The sequence below is a fragment of the Bombus pyrosoma genome, linkage group LG5 (genome assembly GCF_014825855.1).
Source record: "Bombus pyrosoma isolate SC7728 linkage group LG5, ASM1482585v1, whole genome shotgun sequence".
NCBI lineage: Eukaryota > Metazoa > Arthropoda > Insecta > Hymenoptera > Apidae > Bombus > Bombus pyrosoma.
Genome location: NC_057774.1, coordinates 4,815,820 through 4,833,043, shown reverse-complemented (window position 1 = coordinate 4,833,043; position 17,224 = coordinate 4,815,820). Strand labels below are relative to the sequence as shown.

Sequence of the window (17,224 nt, the reverse complement as noted above, 5' to 3'; positions counted from 1 at the left end):
CAGTTTTTACGTCCGTTAAACAACGTTGAATCGTCAAAGCAAACGTAACGAAAACAAAGAGCCGTACAATCTGGCCATTTCGAATGTCTACTGAATCTAGCTAAATTACAAAAGAGAGAGAGAAAGAGAGAGCACGGCTATCGTATTCTAATTTTTTTCTTTGTGGCAGGAATACTGTAGAAAGTTAAATATCACAAACATTGTTAATACCTACATGGAAACCACACAGTGGTCCAACGACGAGTGTCATTGAAACGTTGTAGATTTAGCGAACGAGGAATTTCTAAGTGACATCTGGGAAATTGTGGAAATCAGCCGGAGATTATAGCAGCACACGAGCTACGATTTATCGCCACATTGTTAGCCACCAAATTTATAAGGGTAGCTTGCTACAGTTCCGAGTGACCCGGCCGCAGGAAAATCGATAGTGCATGCACAAGGTTAAAGTAGGCTCGCTGCGCTTCTGATTGAAAATTAAAATCTCTTCTCCTGTATTTTTCGATTCAGCAAAATAAATTGTAATTATTCGGATGAAAGTGTATAACTCGCTTAATAAAAGTACAACCAACGAATCGGATTCGTCAATTCGCAATTTGTTTGTTATATCGTCGTATTTTGAGACAGTTTCAGACCTATTTTGATCCGATAAAATGTTTTATTCTCTTTTTTATTTATTTTTTTATTTCGCTAACGGATACCATTGCTTCGTTAAACAATGAAACTATGAAATCAACTCAAACCTTGTTGATTCCCTCCGATGTTCGTCATTTATCGCACAACAACGCAACATAGTTATATTTGGTAAGTTGGAATTACGAGGATACCGCGAGTTGGAGCAACGCACCAGCCGAATTAAGATTCATCGATGAAAAGTTGGAAACTTGGACGGTGCATCATTCGTGATGTTGGGTCGCGTGTTGCGGCAAAGGATAATAGTGGCGAGCGGGGCAACAGTGACGTAACCGCTCGTACGTCAATGCGCGATCTTCACCACGGTCTATAATTTATCGCGGCGTTAACTGTCGAAGTTCGGAGCGTGTAATCTCTTCTAGTCGAGTAGGAACGGCCGGCTATCCGCTGTGATAATCCGTACACGCGTGATTCGGAGGACGAGTTAGCGGCTTCTCTGCTCCACTGCTATTGATCATAAAGAACGCGCGAATCGTTCGAAAAGAATAACAGAAAGAGGAACATCGCGTCGTCGGTCCATTTCGCAAGACGACAGAATCCTGCTGGTTACACATCCGGCATATTCGGACTTAGGCAGTTTGCCAATGACGATATCGATCTTCGTGCGAGATCCGACGAACAGAGAGGTAACGACGAATAGATTAACGGCGAGTTCCGGATTGGGACAATTTGTCAAGTGTCGGAACATATGACCGCCCGTTCATATACGTATACAGCCTCGGACGTTGCCAGTGCAGCGCACGTAGATTTCGTTGAACTCGAACATACAGTTCGTTCGAGATCGACACGGAGACGCCTAGGTGAAAAGAAACACGTATACAAGGCTCTAAGCAAACGAATGGGTCGAACAGTGGTTGTATCCGACGATACTCGGCATGTTATTGAATTGGAAATTTATAACTTTAATAGAGACTGGAGTGGGCGTGATCATAATTCAAGGCAAGCTGCGAGACCGGCAGGCATAACTACTAGAAATTCCGTTCATCTTTAATCCCCTTTTGAGCTGACAACCCTTTCCGACGTCCCGCGCTGGACCGCGATGTCCTCTCTTTCTGTTCCCTCCGCTCTTCCTTTATTCGCAGAGCCTGCTTTCGTTCCGCTTCTCGAACCGAGCAGATATTCCGCCGAGTACGAGAAGGAGAAGATCCAAATGATTTAAGACGCGCTCCAACCCCGCGACGTTCTACGAAAAAATATGTTCCGAGAAAGTTCGCCGTGTCGCGAGAGGCATATTGTCTGGGATGAAAATGGAACGAGGAATTTGCCAGCTCCTCTTGTACCGAGTTTCGGGAGTGAGGACTTGTTCGGGCAAACGAGCTTGCTATTTATGCGTCCTTGGAACTCTTAAACGCTCGCAGCTTTCGTACCTTAGCGCCGCCTTTAACCCGTGGTGGGCAGAGGTGGCTGTGACTTCCAAGAATGTCTTGCAACGAGGCGGAGGTTCTTGCACGCGCGGATTCCACCTGCAACTTCTTAATGGTAATGATGATACAAGAAGTAACGATATTAGCAATTCGTTAACGTGTAAGTAATAATTATAAAATCATGGAAGATAAATATGCAGATATTGTAATATATGTATATTTCATACATAAATTACAATTGCGTTGATGAAACTAATCAAATGAATAACAAGTATGTATCAGCGTCGTGTCCTCTTTAGAACTGACGGCACGTGAGGCCGAAAATCTGACGTCGTGAAACCGCACGGCCCATGGTGATAAGGATGATAATGATGTCCTAGAAGGATCTGAAATGGGGAAGGTAATGAATCTTTTGGCTGAGGATAGAGTCGAACAGATCAGTGATGTAAGTATAGATATATATTTTCCCAGAACCTGTAAAGAGAACAGTTAGCTAGAGAAATTTATTCACAACATACGTACGTTCACGTATTACGAATTATTATACTGCGATAATATCGTCTTCATTATTATTTCCGCTACTTTCTCATCAATTTCACTTGCCAGAATAAAAATTCTTTCCAGGAAATCATTTTTCTCTTGAAGAAATTCAATCAGAACCAAAACGTTGAATATTTATTTCTTATAATAATAGTAATCGGGTTACTCTGTAAATCCCATCGTTGACAAAAGTCCGTCCTACCTGCAACGTATAAAATATTTATTTTACATACGAAATGAGTGGAGGGGGAATCGAAACTTCGCGAACAGATTGGAAGTTGGGGGGGGGGGGCGCCCTGCGGTGCGTCAAGGAAATAATATGTGTCGCCTTGCTTAAGACGTGTCACTGTCGCATATCGGCTGTGTATGATTTTCATTATACCACCTTCTGCTACTATTTACACGGTATTATTAACTTTGTTTAATTAATACGCGTTTATGAAATGATTTGTTGAATATGATTACGTGATTAAATAGCCTTTGAAACTTTTCTTATTCTTTCCTCTTTGGTGGCGCATTTAGAGGTTAGAATTACCGGTATCTTGATCATTGCCTTTTGAAACAGAGATTGGCAATGAGTTCGTTTATTGTTTCGTTTCAGTCTAATTGGTTTTAATTTTATACACGTACCCTTAATCTTTGTTCTTCTTTTATACAGATTATTGATCGATCGCGAAGATGACGAGTTTGACAGAATATAACTTTATCGTATGAACGTCACAATGAGTTATGGTTAATCGATCATTATCATGGAAATCTGATTCAATTTATTGTAAGAAAGAAAGAGAGAAGTACGAAGGTATGTATATTATTGAACTGTCGATGATATGTGTGATAAATAGCGTGATTGACATTCGGTTTATGATACAATATTCATTACTCACAATTCAATATTTTATTGAGAAATCATAGACGAAAGTATAAAAAGAAAGTAAAGAAATTTTTCAGTAACTTTTATCCTCTTTTTCATACTTTCAGAGAGCGTGTGTGATTATGCGCAATGCGGTCGGTAGGATCAGTGTTTATTATCATCAAGTTGAATTATAATTGTACGTGGCGTCGTAACATTCGTGTCAGAGTTCGCCGATTGTCAAGTAAACGGCTACATTGATAGTCTTTTCTTTCCCTTTTGCTTTATATATCTATGTATGTATGTATGTACAATCTCTCTTCTAAATATTTGCGTAATGCTTCAAAGTCAGTGCTTCTCTCAAGAGGATTCAACTTCCGCAGCAGATAAAAAATGTAAGTGCTTTGCATACTATTTTTTAATTTATATTATTTCATTCGAATTATTACCAATCGAAAGACATCGTTCGAAAAATAATCAATATTTGTTTTCCTGCCGAAATAACGTCTGAAAGGTTTGAATTTAAATTATAGAATAAAAACGTTTAACTCGCTTTAGACGTTAGAGTATTAGAGTCTCAATTCCTAGATTTGAAGCTCGTAATTCGGAATTATTTTAAACGTTCATTGATTAAAATCTTGTATGTTATAAACACTGTCTTTTTAAGAAAAAATTGTAGTATTTCGTATTTTTCTGCTGTACATTGACTCGGCAGTGTTAAAATAGTAAAACGATAAGGTGGCTGTAGAGTAGCCGAATTGTAGAACAAAAAGAAACATCGAACGGTGTCTATTCTAGTTAGTCCGCCGCATAATTTCTACGGCCTGGTGTTACCTTCATTATCTCCATTGTTATCGGTTTATCCGATCACGACAAAAGGGTGAACGCCTCCCATCGTTCGCCTTCATGGCGATAGACGTCTGTCAACGCTTCCTCCACCTATCCTATCGTCGTCGACGTATCGCAATGGCGTAATTGTGCGGAAAAGCTTCTCGTTAATCAAACGTTACGCATTACAAGAATCGATAGTTGTCTCCCTTGAGCTTTGTTGCTTTCTTGCCAGTCAACGATCGTCGGAGTTTCCGTACGTATACTACTCGGTAATCGTCCGTTTTTTTCCGCTTATCGTCCGTATTTCAGACATGAGAGTACAACTTTACCATTACTTTTCTCATTTTTCGGAGAACGAAAGGGGCGATTGCAACCGTTTCATCCATGATTATTTCCACTTGCGTCGTTTGCCCTCACACGGTTGCCGAGTCACACAGGTCGGCGTATTTATGCTGGTTTCCGGCTAGAAAAAATCACGCAAATATTTCTTGGCTAGCAATCTTGTTGCTGTGTCGTTGGAATGGACCGACCGAATGCACTGGCCATTCATGCAGGACTTCAATCGATGAAGCGAATATCGAAAACGTTCCCCTGTGTACGTGGACCGAATTGATTGAACAAGCGCGCGCACATATCTAATTTACGTGCAAGCCGGGTGGAAGGCTGGAAAAACGTCGCGGACGTTGTCGATGAAAGTAACCAGTTGGCGAATGGAATTGCCTTGCTGTGCGCGCTTTCCTTTTTGGCCGGTCAATATGTACCGTCGTGAAAGAAAGCAACCGACTAATGAAAACAGTTTTACGATTAATAGCTGTAATTTTCCGTCGACACGGAGCCGCACGGAACTTGGTTAACTGAACGTGTTCAACTTCTGCCAGTTTTCTGTCTTGCGATAAATAGAACGTTACGTCGCCATTAAGACGAAATTCGAGCGGAACAGGGCAGAGATGGAGCAACGCAACGCGACGAGAAAGAAAGCTCGAGAGAAGGATCGTGGCAGCATGACCGTTCGAAACAGAAGAAGAGACAAGAAGGACGGTCTCTCATGGCTGTACAATTGAGCCTGAAATCAGGCGAAATCGAAAAATTAATCGAGTCGATTCTTCGTTGAATAGAATCGATATGAATTCTCTTGGATTGGGTTTTGTGCCGTCTTCGTATTTTCAGTTTTTCTTTGCAATCCACGCTCTCCATTCGTCGCCGACGAGATAAAGCGATGCCCCAAAAGAGCAATTTATTGCCCTCACGCCTCGCTATCGCCTGCTAATTATTCCCGCTACCCTGTCGGAACAATAATGTTCTGTAACGACGCTTTATTGCGAATTACGCGTGATTTGTAACGCACGTTCCGTTACCGCTACCGTTGCCGGCAAATTAATTCTAAAATCGCGCATAAAGAGCATAAAGGGAGCCGTTAAAATAAGGACAACGCTGTTTGTTGCCTTACCGATGACAATTTAGTTGGTATTTGTGGAAGCGTGGGAATTAGCTAAACAATTGGGGCGAAAGATTTATTAGTTACGAGTATATGTTTGCGCGCATAAAATTGGGACGGTTACACTCGACGATGATGCATCAAAACGTCCAGCCATTTTTCACCGTTCCTTACAAACTCCGGAATCGAAACTCTGTTTTCCACGATGCTCGTTTGTCTCGGATTTTCTTCAGGCTGCTTGGCAAGTCGTTAACGAATGTTCGAAAAAAATTTTAATCATTTTAGTACGGTTAGACGATGGGATTCGTGCGACGGCACAGTCAGCGCCCAGCGGTGCTGACCGAGTTCACGATCCATTAATTTCTCCCTGGACGAAGCAGATTAAACGGAAAGAAAGAGATTATACGCGGATGATTAAAATCCGAATGGACAAAGACGAGACGCGCGGGCAGATGTGACCGAATGCGGCGCAGCGTGTGCGTTCACCACTAGCCTCGAGGTTTCCACAGCTCTCCGCAATAACCGGTGAATTTGCTTTTAGGTAAATTGTCATTTAGCGCTCACCGCCGAACCAGAAAACTACCTTCGCAATCCGTTATTACCCACCGGAAGTGAATTACATCTACTAATTAATTTACGAAGGTGAATCTGCTGCGGTGGCGGTCGTTATATCGATCAATAAATTGAAATTGTGAAAACATCTTGCTATGGCCGCAATTAAGATTATTTGTCGAAACGACAGTGCGAATTAAAGCCAATTCCGATAATTTATCGTTTGTTCTCTGTTGGATGGAACTCGGTTACCGTTTTATTCGTAGGGTGTTCGCGTGTATCGAGATGCCACGCGAGGAGAGAAAACACGATGGACTCGCGAATACAAACTCGAATTACGTACACGTGTACGGAAAGGGAATACGTCGAAAAAATTACGGTGCAGGTACTAATTGGGTCGTATAACGCGCAATTCAAATAATTTCGCCGTTCATATTTATCGAATGTCACGGTGTCGCCCGTCACTGTGAAAACGCGCATACAACAATGAAATTATACCTACCGTGAAATATCGGTTGCAAACTGGAAACAAGTCGATTTCGGCGATCGTTCGCGGATTTATGGGACTCGTTATCGGCGGGTCGTTTGTTCTAACGGTTATGGAAAACGACCTCGTTCCGATAGTCCCGACTAGCAAAATCGTGCCAATCTGTAAGCGATCGGGGATTTTCTACCAGGCAAAATGCTCGCTAACAGTTATTTAATGTTAACAGTACCGTGTTAGCGTTAAATCGGATTTTTCTACTTATTCCTGTAGGATCCTTGTCCAAAGAGTTTGAACAACGTCGGAAGATACGCTGGCAACTAGCAGGATGAAATCATAATTTATAAGTTTAATCGATATAGTCGTTTGATGTACACAGTTTGAAAAACAAGTAACAAAAGCGTCGGTTTTTCGCGTTCAATGAATATTTTAACGCCACTATGAATAAATTAACTCGGAGTGGCGTCGCGTCGTTTCGTCGTTTTTCTGATTTTATACGTAATTTTCCCGTCCAGCTTAACATTAATTTTTTATAAACAGTAATTTAAAACGGTTATCGAGCTCTCTTTAAAATAATCGACACTCTTAATCCCTATACAAGCTTTCTAATTACTAATCCGTGAGAATTGGTCGCGGTTACTCACGAACGATGATCCACGTACTTACTCGTTTCTCTCGTAAAGACCTAAACTCTGTTTTATTCCCTCTGACCTCTACTCTCATCGGTCTTCTTCTTTCTGATACACGGACTGGGTTATAAAAGTAGAACGATAGCAGTCGAAGGAACAAAAATGAGAAAGTAAGTGGACGGCAAAGTAAATGGAAGGAAATAGTGTGCACAGAATGGAAGGGGAACACGATAAAAGTAAATAAAACCGATAGTGTCCACGTCCTGCTGAGAATGTCGGGGTGTTGGTAGCGGAACTGGCTAGGCCATGTTTTATTAGAAACCGTTCTCCTGTCTTTTGGACGCCACCGTTCAGCTTTTTCTCTTTCCTCTTACTCGTTCGTTTCTCTCGCAAGCTTTCCATTCGCTTATCTCCAAACCAAACGATCGCAAACCACCATTATCTCCAATCAGTTTTGATTCTTCGTCTTTTGACTATAATAGTCCTATAAATTTGAAATCATAGCGATTCGCGTGTCCAGTAATTTCTATGCATCATCGAAGAGCGGCGTGGTGCCGCTGTGCCACGTTTTTACTCTCCTTAACGAGCAGCAAACTTCATTTTTGCCACGCGAAAAACGTCACACGAGAAAGAATTTGTTCTACGGACTTGACGTTCGCTAATTCTTCGTTGTAAACTACGCTTTCTTCGAACGGGTTATTTAAAATAGGTAACCGCGTTTAAACCGCACAAGTAACAGCGATTAAAGCAGCGATTACGCCAGGATGCGGGCTTTGACTAATCGCATCGAATTTTTATATTCGTAGAAAAACCTTCAAATCTCATTCTTCTTCTTTTTCTTTAAATTCGTACGATAGTGGATAGAATTTTACGAAAGTCGAACAATTCCATCACATCGTCTTCGAGTTACGATTCGTTAAAAAGCGATCCCATAGCGCAATGTATCCAGGAATGTTTACATGTTCAGCAACGTATTTCGAGCGAAACAATGATAGGTCAAACTCGGACAACACCAGCAACTCAATCGGACCGTGTTACCAGAGCCATTAGTTGGTCTAGCTGAACTTTACCCTACACTAATCACGCCATTGTCCGTTGCATTTCGCCGTGACAAACCTGCGTGTCGTTACTCGTGCGAGAAAAAAAGAAAAAGAAGTCAACGAGGGTTCGATGTAAAACAACGATGATTTCTTCGATCGATCTATCATCGAGAACGAATAAGCGTCTTCCGTGAGAAACGTTGAATTTCTCGCATAGGGGTTAACGATGCGAATAACAGGGACGGATAACGTATGGAAAACAGTAACGTCTGGATCGTTGGCAAATGTTGCTGTTCAAAAGATCGAGAAAAGCTAAGACCGGACGAGCGCGTTTCCGTTTATGGACGCTTATCGGACAGCAAGTTTGTACATACATACAATTCCATCGAATCGAATCGAGTCGAATCGAACTAGAGAACAGGTAGGCACATCGACTGATAGAACCTAATAACGGTCGCAATATCGTGGAAGCAACTCGACGAACGCCGCTAGGATCCAGTCGGAGGCGGTGGACCGAATAAGAGCTTATCGATCCAATTTCCAGGGATCAACCGGTGAGAGAGTAGAACCTGGGCGGTACGCTGCTGATCACGACTGGATTAAGGACACCTTAAGACTTCGGCACGCGTCTTCTCGCAACCGTAAGCCGCTTGCAACCTTGCGAAGACCGAGATGGGGTACAGCCGCCAATGCAAGCATGACCCCTATAATCGTACTAAGAAAGATTTTCCGTTCAATTCCACCTTGTCCCTCCTTTCCGCCCCTTCTTTCTACCCGGCTTTACGTCCGAACAATTTATCCAACCTTTGTTTAGCGTAATCTTCCTTCGACATTTCGATTATCGAGATTGAATCGAGGCTCCGGTGTCATCGTTAACAGGCTGACGTATTCGATGTCTTCCCGCTGATACTTGTTTTATAAACTTCCGATGCTCCGAGAAGGAAATGATGGAAAAACAAAGAAAAAGAGAAAAAACAAAGAGAAAGACACTGGATTCGCGAAACCATTAAATTTATCCGTTGTCGGTTGGATCGAATCAGGATTCGATCGATCGTTAAATATTCCGCGATGCTTAACCGGTGCGACGGAATCTCATCCGCTTAACAAGTATTTGGCTACGAACACGGTGACGATTGTCACCGTGCCGCGCACACGGGTATTTGCTCGTCACTGACCGTGTTACAACGAACAATCCGGCAATCCACTTGGTCGCGTCTGCCATTTGTAATCCACCGGACAGTCTATAATTTTTCAATCGTTGGCGTGAATATAGAACGACGCGTCCCGTTCGATGTGACTTTGCCGTTTCGTAATTTCGCCCCCCTGTCATAAACGAACTGGAAGAGGCTACATGGACGAGTTTCGATAATTGAAATTCGCATTCCGCCAGTCGCTGAACTGCTACTTTAACGCTGCCGTAGCTGCATTCGACAGGCGAACGACGAACGACTGACGACGGTTTGTCCCCTAGCGAGGGTTACATAAGCATGACACATGTTTTTCCGTGACAGGAAAGCTGCGAGTATACGTATACGGGTCGCAAGCACCGCATGACAAGAAAGCTTTCTGCTGGATAGGTTTTCGCGGCAAGAAAAAGGTTTCCTGTCGTTTCCGTGGATGGCCGAATAGTAACGGTGGTATGCACGGCTCCTACGATATTTTCGTCATACGTCGAAACCGATGTGTGCCGAACGGACGAAAAGCAAGAGACGATGTTCCAATAGAAACCGTGACAGCGAAGGAAAGCACTTAAGCCATTATACGACATGCATGTAAATTTTATTTTCACCATATGCGTACCATATTTCAACTATATCTTACTTCCTTTCTTAGCTTAAAAATATGTGTCACACGGTAGATGATATCATCATTGCGAAGTTATTTCGCAAATTGGCCGAACATTGATCGTAAGTGGCCTTTGAGTGGCATTCGAACGACCACGATTCGACGTTCTTGGAACGATCTGAAAAGAATTTGCTCGACCACCTCGAAGGAACATTTTTTCAATTTTTTATCCGGTTATCATTTTTCACGATTCTTTTATCTATCGCGGGTTTAATAGCGATCATAGATTTTTTAAGACGACAATGTCGATGAAGGAAAGAGGGTTTGTACGTTGTCGATAAAATTGCATGAATGACCGATACATGGAGACGCATGTTAGTCGAGTAAATAATGGTTTTTGATTGGAAAATGTCATCGATGCCGCTCCATGTTCGTTAAAAAACCACACTTCCGTCGTCTCATCTATTTTTACATCCATTGGCTGAAAAGTTCCGTTGCGTCCATTTTGTCACAAATCGAACGGTCGTCCACGACACCATCGCTGTCTGTTTGTGTTTGTATCTAACAACCGTGCGGCACGATGTCGCTCTCAAAGCGATGAAAAAAGAGACAATGCAGGTGAATGTCCAAGTGCGGTGCTTTCCTTTGTTCGCTCGGCAATCGTAAAATGGACGACGCTGGATTGCAGCGCGAATTTACCGAGTTGAATTAATGTTAAACCCGTTCGAACATCGATTCGCGATGGATGGTTTGATGGGTCGTCTATCGAGCAAATCGTGAATGATAGATCGTTAAGTTATCCGCTCCTTGATATTTTGATTGACCGAGATGAAACTCGTATTTTCGATCGACCGGCCATAAATGCAACGATCAGACGCGAAGAAAAATTTTCGACCGAAAGCAGCCGACGAAACCGAAAGGAATAAAATTCAAACATCTCGAAGATAACGCAATTGAATGGAAAGCTCTAAAGAAACAACCGCGTAATAATGGAAACGTTAAAAAAAATCCAATCGTTCAAAATTATCCGTTTATCGCGTCAGCAAACGTACCTTCGAACATAAACTCATCCTTCGTATTCTATTTTCGCTCGGTCCATGCCACAACTCAACGCGCGTATATGCAAAACTTGGCTGATTTCCTTTCTTCTCTCTGCCGTATCTCCTGTAATACGTTTTACTTTATTCTTGGTCTTTTTCTATTTATTAGCTTATTTGTTTCTTTCATTAAGGAACCCATTCGCCAAGGTATTCGCTTTATTCCCGCTCGTTCTTTGTCTTTTATGTATTTTAGTCGCGCGATCCCTGTTTCAGTTCTCAACGCAAACCAGCGGGTTATCTTGTTAAGGTGTTCACCTCCTTTGCAGCTTTCCTTTGTTTCATTTCTCGTTTTCATTTCTATCCGAGGTATCAAGTTAACGCTTTCTTTCTCTTCCAGCGTTTCCTACTTTTTCTTGTATTTCACTCTACGACATAAATATATAGGTACATAGCTATTCGTTACCGCGTACATTTAATGTCTCCTTGTCGTGGACAATCGCTTTAAGGATTTCAAAACGGATTACCTTAACGATGTAATTAGACGTACGTCCAGCGTCTTTGATCGAACTTGTTATTTCTTTCCCTTGTCGCATGAATTCTCCGTTAAAGAATTCTCCTCGCTGGTTTTTACTTTCCCCTTCCTTCTCGTCCGTTGTTCTTATGCGATTCTCCGTAAGTATAATAAGAGGCTTCCAACACTTTGAACACGCGATAAAACCTTTCGTATTCACGCAAATATTATTCGAATTCGCAGATCCTCTCTCCGTTTCCATTTCTCTTGGCCATCGTTTATTCGTATTTCTCTGTCTCGATTCGTACAGGGCACCGCTACGATATATTTCCGCCGAATGTATATGCTTAATTCACGTCTCGCAGGATCCGATCCCGAGGGTATGACAGACGATGAAAGCGAGTGGTCCACGATTCGCGTGATATCGCATTATCGTCGCGAATGCATTTCGGTTGGTAATGCGTATATCGGGAGATCAAGAGCAGGATATATGCGCGAAACCACGGGGCAAACTCTGTCTCTTGCGTGACCTGTGATGCTCATTATCGAGAATCGCGCATACAGCGACTATTAACCCGTATCTCGTAACGCGATGATGGTGCTAAGCATCCCACCGAGAAATAACAATTTACCAGGATTCAAGGAAATATCTTGGTCAGCATTCGCTTCTCGGTTTAAAAGATTTTCCGCGACCGTTCTAATTCCGTGCGAGTTGACGGCACGCGTTAATGTACGTCGTGGAAGTTTGCCCGGCCTTTTCACGGCGTGGAATTTTCAATTTAAACTGGAATTCCGTACGGTAAGTCTGGTGTTGGCTAAGGCCACTAAAAGTTTATTGCTAGCCCTAACTGGGTTTCCGGTGAATACCACTATAGCGAACTTAGCCGCATACGCGAACCCTAGCGTCGCGTATTACCGCATGCACGCGTGTCACTCGCCACTCTTACGTGGATTAAGATCGGATAATCCTGGATTTCGGTGTACCGTGTCGTACGCAATACCAAGTACGCGTTCCCCGTTGAAAGTCGCTTACCGGCACACAACGGTGTATCCATCGCGGCTGAACTAGAAACTTGTCGTTTTTTCCGAACCGAATTCACGCGATCATTTTATTAAAGCGGTCGCGTAAACTCGATCTCGGTGCGACTTTGAGCCGATATTTACGAACGACCGAGGTTGACCCAGATGTCGTCTATGGAGAAGCTTACGCGAGCGTTGCCCGATTTCCAGGCTAAACAAACGAACGTTCTATAATTTTAAGGGATCAGCCGCAATTTTTTTCTGGCGAAAACGAGTTATCGTTTCGGTTACGATTGCAATTCCACGCTTTTGCTTCGCCTCTGTTGCCTCGTCGTAAAGTTAGTCGAACCGGGACGCGACACTTGCTAGCACGGCGTCGATAGAAGAATTGCAAATGATCGATGAAAACACTTCTTCGTGGAAAGTTCGTCCCTTGACTTTTCTTCTACGCGGTTGTTGGTCGCGAGTCGTACATCGTTAAAAAGTCGGGTTGAACGATAACTTGAGCGGAATTGCTAAGACGTCGTAATTAAGGAGAACGATTGAAATCGCGATTAAAAGAGGAACAAGAGGAAGAGTTGCGTGGCTGCGGACGCAGAATGGAAAAAAGGTTGGGAATTTTTCGGAGCTGAGTTTCGCAGCGAAAAAGCGGCGGTAATATAAAATGCATGCATGATACACGTGCTTTCGTATGTGAGGTAAGCTTATGCCTCGGGGAGAATGACAACGTCAGAAGTGGAGACGTGCTTGCTTGCCTGCTCGCATTCCCTTCGCAATCCGATATTTTCGGCTTTAATATTTACACGCAGAACAAACGAGTCAGGAATTCAGTGGTTGAAACGAATCGCAAGGTATTCTCCGACACGGCGTGTATCACGTTTATGCGAGTATGTTAAATTCTAGACTTAACGGAATTTTCTATTACACGATACGTACATACGTACGTTCAGAGCATTTAGATGTCAACGAGAGAAAACGAACGTCCGAATGGAAAGTTTACCGTTTTGTAAATAGGCGAGAGGAAGGAACGAACGAATAGCAAAGGTGAAGCATGGAGAGTTGGTCATTGGAAAAGGCAGAGGACCCAGAATGTGCAGAAGGTTAATTGGTCGGTCAGTGCTCGAGGGATCCGGGGATTCGGGGATATGTCTGCACACATTTCTGCTCGGCTTGGCAGCCGTTTCTGCGGTCGTGGTGTGAACTCTCGCACGCGGTCGCTACGGCTTTGTTTTATTTGGCGGAGGGCTGCGTGGCTTCGTGCTCTGCCTACGGTATTGCTGTGACGACCGGGACCACGCTAAAAGTCTCGTTGACATCGTTCTGACCAGGACTCGACGTTGACCTCCCGGGAAAACTTGAAAAATGATTATTCGCTGCTACTCGCTCCATCGGGAATCCCTGCTCAACATATTTCGAATATTCAAATCCAATGGAATCGTATTTTTATTTGCAATAGCGATACCGGCTGCTTTTCTGGCTTGGCTTTTATTGGTCGAAAGAATAAAACATAACCTCGCCTCATCCTCGTATTCTCTTTTTTCTTCGTGAAAGGGCACGTATTTAACGGCTGAAAGATTTTAACGAAATTCCGCCAGCGACAAATATTTAAATATACGCGGTCGATGTTAAATAGAATTAAAGAAAATCATTTGATTCATTGCGACAGATGTCAGCCGGCTGATTCTCATTTCAAGAGAAATAATTTACAATAATTGCCATAAATATGTAAATCGTGGTCGTTTACGATATTCGGTCTTCTTTCCGTGTTTTTACGTTATTACCAACATCCCCGTTCGAGCTCGTTCGTTATAGATAGAATTTTCGAATTGTTGTTGCTCGTATCTGGCGGTACAACCAGTTAAAAACAACTTTGTAATTTTTCATCACCTTTGCTTATCAAAGTGGGCGGTGAAAAATGTAACTATTTCACGTCTGCGGCAAGAAAAGAAAGCTCATCTGAAAGATCGATATCGACGTTCTTGTCGTTTTACAAGTGAGTTTAATGAAGCATATTGGCAATGTCAATCGTAGCAACGCAATCAGCACACGCTGCGGGATACGAATTACTGATAACCCAGTGCATTCCGAATCATTAGTCACATACAAGGCTTCGTATTCAGTTCTTCGCGTCTGTCATCGGCAGCTGCAACGATGCATTCAATTTTTCGTGCTGCACGTCGAACGAAACGTTTCGACAATCTTCTCCCTTTAAGCAACTTTTCTGAGAAGTTCGATCGAAATTCGAATGTTTCCCAATTCGTGAACACTCGTTGATGGCGCGTTGTCTTCTTCGAGATCATCGATCTTTTCTTCGATTCGCTAATGAATCCCGGTTATTATGGTACTACCTCTGATAGTAGTCGACGATACACTACGCTCGAGTTCCAGGCCAGAGAAGTGGATTTCAATGTTGACCCAAAAACCGCGAATGACTGCGCGTAGTCACTCGGAATGTGACGTGGACGTGAAGTGGAGGTCAATGAAACAAGGTACGGAAAGGGTGGATTAAATTCAATGGGATATACGATACGAAAGGATTTTTAATAACGCCAAGGTACAACTGAATGAAACGTTTGAAATTTAATAACTCGCTGAGCCTCGAGTTTGCGTTCATCTTCGTTACATCACAATGGCCTTCGATTTCCCAAGTCCAAAGTAGAAACTCGTTACGTAAGATATTACATATTATGTCAATTAAACAAGCTCCACGCCTACGCCAAGTTTCTCACTTGGTATAATTGCGTAACTTGCTGTTAACGAGTTTGTTAGTATCTATCTCCTTAGTTAAATTACACGTATGTACATATCGTATAATGCAACGTATTAATTGCTGTATAGACGCATAGCGTTTTCTCATCGCGTAGGATTAGGCGAAATTTTTCGTAAAACGAATTAGAAACGGTGCACCTTGGCGCGATCAAATTGCCAACTTTTTATGCGATTTCCTAAAGCGAAACAACGTACGTTATGTTTGTTATATAGCTAAGTAAGCCGATTATTTAGAACGTCCAGTAACAGAGCATCCATATGCCGAGATAAAAGCACGGAGATATTATTCGATGGTAAAGGTGTCCTCCCTCCTCTTCTCTCTTCCTCCCTCTACGGCGTTAGGATTCCAAGTCTTTGAGAAGAAAAATCAATTTGCTCGATTCTTTTTATCCCGAGTTTTTTCCACCCTTCCACTCCCTTCGAAATATGAGGGCGACACATAAAATGCACTCTCCTATCCTGAAACCGTTTTCTACGCCCGGGAAAACCACCTCGACGCGACGACACGCAGCCTTTGCACGTGACACCGTGCTTTCACTTGACAAACGACATAGATGACCTTCTTGAACCGTGAAAATGAGAAAAGGATTATAGAAGATCGTCGCGTCTCTTTATCGCTCTGCCGTGAAAATGAATTCCAATGCCTAGACTAGACGATAACATCGAACGCCGTTGTCCCACTAATTCAACGATCTACCAATTTGTCTACCTGTTCGTTCCATCGTATACATATACATAGCGTATAGCTCGCGATAACGTAAAATATTGTCGCCGTCATTGCGCGAGTCACAACACGAGACACTACACGATACGCGATGCGTTAATTTTAATTAATTTATCGATTCCAGCAATAAGGTGGAGTTCGTATCATTCGCTTCTTTAACACTGATACTTCCTCTGCTCCATAAAATACAAATTTCAAATTGTATATAAATTGTAGCGCTATAAACTCGTTCGCACGTTTGAGTAGCGCGTTCGTCAACGTTATTGCCAGACGTGGTGAGCACATTCGCGTATTTGTTATTGATATATAGACAGAAGCGACGTACCTGTAACCATTTACGACGATGTAGTTTGCGAAATCTGGCGAGATATTGATAACGACGGTCTGACGATAGTTTTACGAGGTTTTCCCTGACGCGTTGTGAATGTATATGAGTTCGTCGAATGGATCTGCAAAGAGCGTTAGATAAACGTCGAATAAAGGGAAATGGTTGTTGAATAGTACGATCCGCTGTAAGCACGGTAAAACGACCAAGTGCTTTACTTACCTTTCACGTTCTATAGCAACTTTTTCTCGGTGCCGGTATGATTTTCATTTTCATTGGCTTCGTCCGAGTGCCGGTCTGTCGCATAGGACACGATGATAGAATCATAAAAATAAAGCTGCGAGCGTTAAAAAACAGACGATTAATCTTGTCTAGATATTTCAGCGAAGTGACGTCAGTGGAGTGATTAATACTCGGCCGATGTCAACTTAGTTCCGTTGCACGACGAACTCGGTGTGAGCGACAGGTATCTATGATTTCCCGAGGTATCACCGCGAATCGCCTGACCTCTGTTCCATTTCGCTTTCGGTAATTATCATTATTCATCATAACTGCCATGCTGGACTACAGTGAAAACTTTATAAACAAGATGCACGTGAATACACAGCGAATTGATTAGGGTCTGACGCGAATCG

At 42.8% G+C, this 17,224-nt stretch overlaps 1 long non-coding RNA gene across 1 annotated transcript; it reads right to left on the bottom strand.

Moving 5' to 3' along the window:
* Nucleotides 1-2,149: 2,149 nt before the first annotated feature.
* LOC122567539 lies at nucleotides 2,150-17,015 on the bottom strand. Its single transcript, XR_006316793.1, has 4 exons — nucleotides 16,812-17,015; nucleotides 16,590-16,713; nucleotides 2,577-2,796; nucleotides 2,150-2,440 (listed from the first exon to the last, which is right to left on the bottom strand). It is a non-coding gene; the product is annotated as an uncharacterized LOC122567539 (long non-coding RNA).
* Between the last annotated feature and the right edge of the window lie 209 nt (nucleotides 17,016-17,224).